The sequence below is a fragment of the Oncorhynchus masou genome, chromosome 3, assembly GCF_036934945.1.
Source record: "Oncorhynchus masou masou isolate Uvic2021 chromosome 3, UVic_Omas_1.1, whole genome shotgun sequence".
Classification (NCBI taxonomy): Eukaryota; Metazoa; Chordata; class Actinopteri; order Salmoniformes; family Salmonidae; genus Oncorhynchus; species Oncorhynchus masou.
In genome coordinates, this window is record NC_088214.1 from 38,458,660 (window position 1) to 38,464,659 (window position 6,000).

Here is a 6,000-nt window from a genome sequence, read left to right on the forward strand (position 1 = left end):
GAGGCGGCATGAAAAATGCACTTCTCAGCCTTCACATAAAGACAGTTCTCCAAAAGGCGCTGGAGGACGCGTCGCACGTGCTGAACATGAATCGAGAGAGACGGAGAAAAAATCAGGATATCGTCCATGTAAACGAAAACAAAAATGTTCAGCATGTCTCTCAGGACGTCGTTAACTAGTGCCTGAAAGACAGCTGGAGCGTTAACGAGGCCGAAAGGAAGAACCCGGTATTCAAAGTGCCCTAACGGAGTGTTAAACGCCGTCTTCCACTCGTCCCCCTCCCTGATGCGCACGAGATGGTAGGCGTTACGAAGGTCCAATTTGGTGAAAAACCTGGCTCCCTGCAGGATCTCGAAGGCTGAAGACATAAGAGGAAGCGGATAACGATTCTTAACTGTTATGTCATTCAGCCCTCGATAATCCACGCATGGGCGCAGGGACCCGTCCTTCTTCTGAACAAAAAAAAACCCCGCTCCGGCGGGAGAGGAGGAGGAGACAATGGTACCGGCGTTGAGCGAAACCGACAAATAATCCTCGAGAGCCTTACGTTCGGGAGCCGACAGAGAGTATAATCTACCCCGGGGGGGAGTAGTTCCCGGAAGGAGATCAATACTACAGTCATACGACCGGTGTGGAGGGAGAGAAGTGGCCTTGGAACGACTGAACACCGTGCGCAGATCGTGATACTCCTCCGGCACCCCTGTCAAATCGCCAGGCTCCTCCTGTGAAGTAGAGACAGAGGAAACAGGAGGGATAGCAGACATTAAACAGGTTACATGACAAGAAACATTCCAGGATAGGATAGTATTACTAGACCAATTAATAGAAGGGTTATGGCGCACTAGCCAGGGATGACCCAAAACAACAGGTGTAAAAGGTGAACGAAAAATTAAAAAAGAAATGGTTTCGCTATGATTACCAGAGACAGTGAGGGTTAAAGGCAGCGTCTCACGCTGAATCTTGGGGAGAGAACTACCATCTAAAGCGAACAAGGCCCTGGGCTCCCCTAACTGTCTGAGAGGAATGTCATGTTCCCGAGCCCAGGTCTCGTCCATAAAACAGCCCTCCGCCCCAGAGTCTATCAAGGCACTGCAGGAAGCAGATGAACCGGGCCAGCGGAGATGGACCGGAAAAGTAGTGCGTGATCCAGAAGGAGAGGCCTGAGTAGTTGCGCTCACCAGTAGCCCTCCTCTTACTGATGAGCTCTGGCTTTTACTGGACATGAGGTGACAAAATGACCAGCGGAGCCGCAGTAGAGACAGAGGCGATTGGTGATTCTCCGTTCCTTCTCCTTGGCCGAGATGCGGATACCCCCAGCTGCATAGGCTCAGCATCCGAGCCGGCGGAGGAGGGTGGCAGTGATGCGGCAGGTGGCAGTGATGTGGAGAGGAGAGCAGCGGAGAACGCGAGCTCCTTTCCACGAGCTCGGCGACGAAGATCAAACCGTCGCTCTATGCGAATAGCGAGAGCTATTAAGGAGTCCAGACTGGAAGGAACCTCCCGGGAGAGGATCTCGTCCTTAACCTCGATGAGGAGACCCTCCAGAAAACGAGCGAGCAAAGCCGGCTCGTTCCAGTCACTTGAGGCAGCGAGAGTGCGAAACTCAATAGAATAATCCGTTATGGATCGATTCCCCTGACATAGGGAAGACAGGGCCCTGGAAGCCTCCTCCCCAAAAACAGAACGGTCAAAAACCCGTATCATCTCCTCCTTAAAGTCTTGATACTGGTTAATACACTCAGCCCTCGCCTCCCAGACTGCCGTGCCCCACTCACGCGCCCGTCCGGTAAGGAGAGAAATGACGTAGGCGATGCGGGCTGCGCTCCTGGAGTAAGTGTTGGGCTGGAGAGAGAACACCACATCACACTGAGTGAGGAATGAGCGGCACTCAGTGGGCTCCCAGAGTAACACGGCGGGTTGTTGATCCTGGGCTCCGGAGACTCGGAAACCCCGGAAGTGGGCGGTGGATCGAGGTGGAGTTGGTGAACCTGTCTTGTGAGGTCGGAGACTTGGACGGCCAGGGTCTCAACGGCATGTCGAGCAGCAGACAATTCCTCCTCGTGTCTGCCTAGCATCGCTCCCTGGATCTCGACGGCGGAGTGAAAAGGGTCCGGAGCCGCTGGGTCCATTCTTGGTCTGATTCTTCTGTTATGAACTTGAGTGAAGACCCAAAAGCGGTTTTAACAGAAAACAGAGTTCTTTAATGAAAAACAGGAATGGCATAAATCCTCTTCCAACGTTGACAGCGGAACAAAAAGAACGTTAGTATAGTGCAGGATGCACCTGCCAGGCAGACTCCGACAGGACAGGACAAGGTGGAAGCAAACGAGACGACAGCTTGCTTCTGGCATCAAAAAACACAAACAAGAATCAGACACTGAAAGTAGCAGGAACAGAGAAAGAAATAGAGACCTAATCAGAGGGGGAAGAGAGAACAGGTGTGAAAGAGTGAATGAGCTAGTTAGAGGAGATGTAGAACAGCTGAAGAATGAGAGACAGAGAAGGTAACCTAAAAAGACCAGCAGAGAGAGAGAGTGAAGAGAAAGGACAGGAACAGACATAACAAGACATGACACTCCGTTTCTTCTTTATGAGAATGATGGGGATTTGGGCCTTGTCTGGTGTCTGAAGTAAATCCTTGGCTTCTGACACCTTAAAGAAAAAATCTGTGTCCAGTTCGAGGTGAGTAATCGCTGTTCTGATATCCAGAAGCTCTTTTCGGTCATAAGAGATGGTGGCAGAAACATTACGTGCAGCCACCTCCTCCGGCGCCATTGAATTGATTCCCACTAATACTTACCAATTGTGCTATTAGGACAATGTTTTTTGAGAACCAATTCCGGTAAAGTAAGATCTTGTTTCTATGCAATATCGACCCATTATTCCATATAAAACATTTATGAAGTGAAAAGTTGTGTTTATACAGAAAAGCCCAGCACATTAAAAAGCCTGCTGGTGAAAAGCCGCCAATTTCACAGGAAGTTTACCCTCAATATAGGGACATTATAGTAAAAAACACTAAATGAGGTACAATATTCCAGAACCTATGAGGATTTTTATGTACCTTTTAATCCAGTTGAATTTTGATTAGAGAGTGAAATCTAAGACATTTAGACCGCCAACACAAATCGTGTTGGTGATAACGTCTTTCATTGTTCTGTGGCTTGTTTTTCCATAAGAAGTGGTATAATAGCCTATCTAAGGTACAGCAAGTGGATTTGGTAATGTCAATAGATGAAAAAAGATGGGATGCATGAGATAGCGCCTCAACTTTGGATAAAAGCAACCTCCTTTGAAGACTTATTTTATTTTTTATATATTCAGTTACAGGATTCAAATTAAGATCATACACAACCTTAAGATTATTGGTGATCTTTACACCGAGGTTGGTTACAGTACCTTTTTCAGATATGTTACAAAACCAGATAACAGGGAAGTTCTCCAATAGATCACAATACTCAACCAAATCTAGCACCAGCCTCAGATTGTTAGACATATGGCACCCTTTCAAAAACCCTGATTGACATTCATCAATCAGATCATTCAAGCACGACATAAACCTTTCCACAAAGATTGAGGCTATAATTTTGTAGCCGTTATTTAAGAGTGTGATTAGACGCCAATTATCAATAATTAAGAGATCCTTGTGTGTTTTAGGTATAAGAGTACTAACCCCTTGCTTCTGAGAGGAAGGTAGTACTCCATTCTTTATAGCCTCCTTAAAGGGTTCAAGTAAAATTGCAATTTCATCAGAGGTTCTGTAAAATTCAGAGGTTAATCCATCACAACCTGGAGATGTGTAATTTGTTTATGGAGCAACCCCATATTGGATGTCCATAATGGATCAATCTTGACATCCAGACCGTTTGAATTCTTCACTAACAGAGTTAATAACATTCTCTATAGAATCAAGGAGATCCTTAGAGTCACTCAAACTGTTATCTAAGGAGTAAAGATTCTCATAAAACTTAGTGGTAGAGTCGATTTCCATGCTTATGAACCCTGGGTCGTTACACGACTCCCTCCTTTCAAAATGCGCGTCCTCGCGCTAGCTTGCGACTCTACGTTTTACAGGAACGCGCTCACCGGCCAAGCACACGCACTGCCGTGGATGTAAGGTCCGATCACTTCTGACACCAATATAATGAAACAGCAGGGAGCAGGTCTCGAACCCTCGACCTTCGAGCCCGTGTTCCGGCGTGCTATCGACTGTGCCGCAAAAGCATGCTCGATTTCCGCGCAGGGTCGTTACAGATTCAAGTTTTTGGTCACTGGCCTACATAATGTCAAAGTGGAATGTTTTTTGAATGTTTTACAAATTAATTAAATATGAAAAACTGAAATGTCGAGTCATTAAGTATTCAACCCCTTTGATATGGCAAGCCTAAATAACTTCAGAACAAAAATAAAGTTGCTTAACAAGTCACAAAAGTTGCATGGACTCACTGTGTGCAATAATAGCGTTTGTAATAAGATGCCATCTGCGCTCTTTTAAAGGTCCTTATTGAATAGTGTAGCTGCGGAGTCAAAATAAGAAAAGTGGAAGTAGACCCGCACACTATCAAAAAATAATGATGTTTATTAAAACAATCTAAAAATTCAAACGAAACGCTCCAGCCTCAGGCCATCATCAGTACACACACCTGCAGTGGTGGAAAAAGTACCCAATTTTCATACTTGAGTAAAATTAAAGATGCCTTAATAGAAAATGACTCAAGTAAAAGTCACCCAGTAAAATACTACTTGAGTGAAAGTATAAATGTGTTTGGTTTTAAATTTGTTTGGTTTTAAGTGTCAAAAGTAAAAGTATTAATCACTTCACATTCCTCATATTAAGCAAACCAGACGGGACAATTGTGTTATTCCGTTTTTTTATGGATAGCCAGGGACACACTCCAACACTCTGACATAATTTACAAGCGAAGCATTTGTGTTTAGTGAGTCCATCAGATATATATATATTTAAATATAAATGGGATAGGATGTATAGACATTATGGACAGTATGTGGATAGAATATTTAGTATATCTGTAGAATATTTAGTATATCTGTAGAATAAGTGGGGTAGAATAGCATATATACAGCAAAAGTTGAATAGGATAGCCTTGACTAGAATACCGTATATCTATATGAAATGAGAAAAACAATACCTAATCATTATTAAAGTGACCAGTGTTCCATTATTAAAGCTACCAGTCTATGTACGTAGGGCAGCAGTCTCTAAGATGCATGGTAGAGTAACCGGGTGGTAGTCGGCTAGTGACTGTGATTAAGTTCAGGGCAGAGTACTGGGTGGAGGCCGGCCAGTGATGGCTATTTAACAGTCTGATGGCCTTAACATAAAAACTGTTTTTCAGTCTCTCAGTCCCAGCTTTGATGCACCTGTACCGACCTCACCTTCTGGATGATAGTGGAGTGAAAAAGCTGTGGCTCGGGTGGTTGATGTGTTTTATGATCTTTTTGACCTTCCTGTGACATCGGGTGCTGTAGGTGTCCTGGAGGACAAGTAGTGTGCCCCCGGTGATGTTTTGGGCAGACCACACCACCCTCTGGAGAGCCCTGCGGTTGCAGGTGGTGCATGATAGATCTGAGAAAGTCACAAAAAAGTTTGTGCTCGGTTCCTTGCACATGTTGTTCTCTCATCAATAGATCATATTTTCACCCATCAGACTATTATCAATTGTAATATTGTCTTTAATAATATGTAAAATTTGTTTCAATTTAGAATGGCTCATATTCAAATGGACAGGAAAAGGAGCAGTGGAGAAAATAAATGTCAGACATATGCACTCCAATAACAAATGTGTAACGGTTTTCTTGAGTCGAAGGAGAGGCGGACCAAAACGCAGCGTGGTTATTATTCATGGTTCTTTAATAAAGAAATTATACATGAATCGACTAACAACACCAAGAAATGTGGAAAAACCAAAACAACCCTATCTGGTGCAAACACAGAGACAGGAACAATCACCCACAAAACCCAACACCAAACAAGCTACC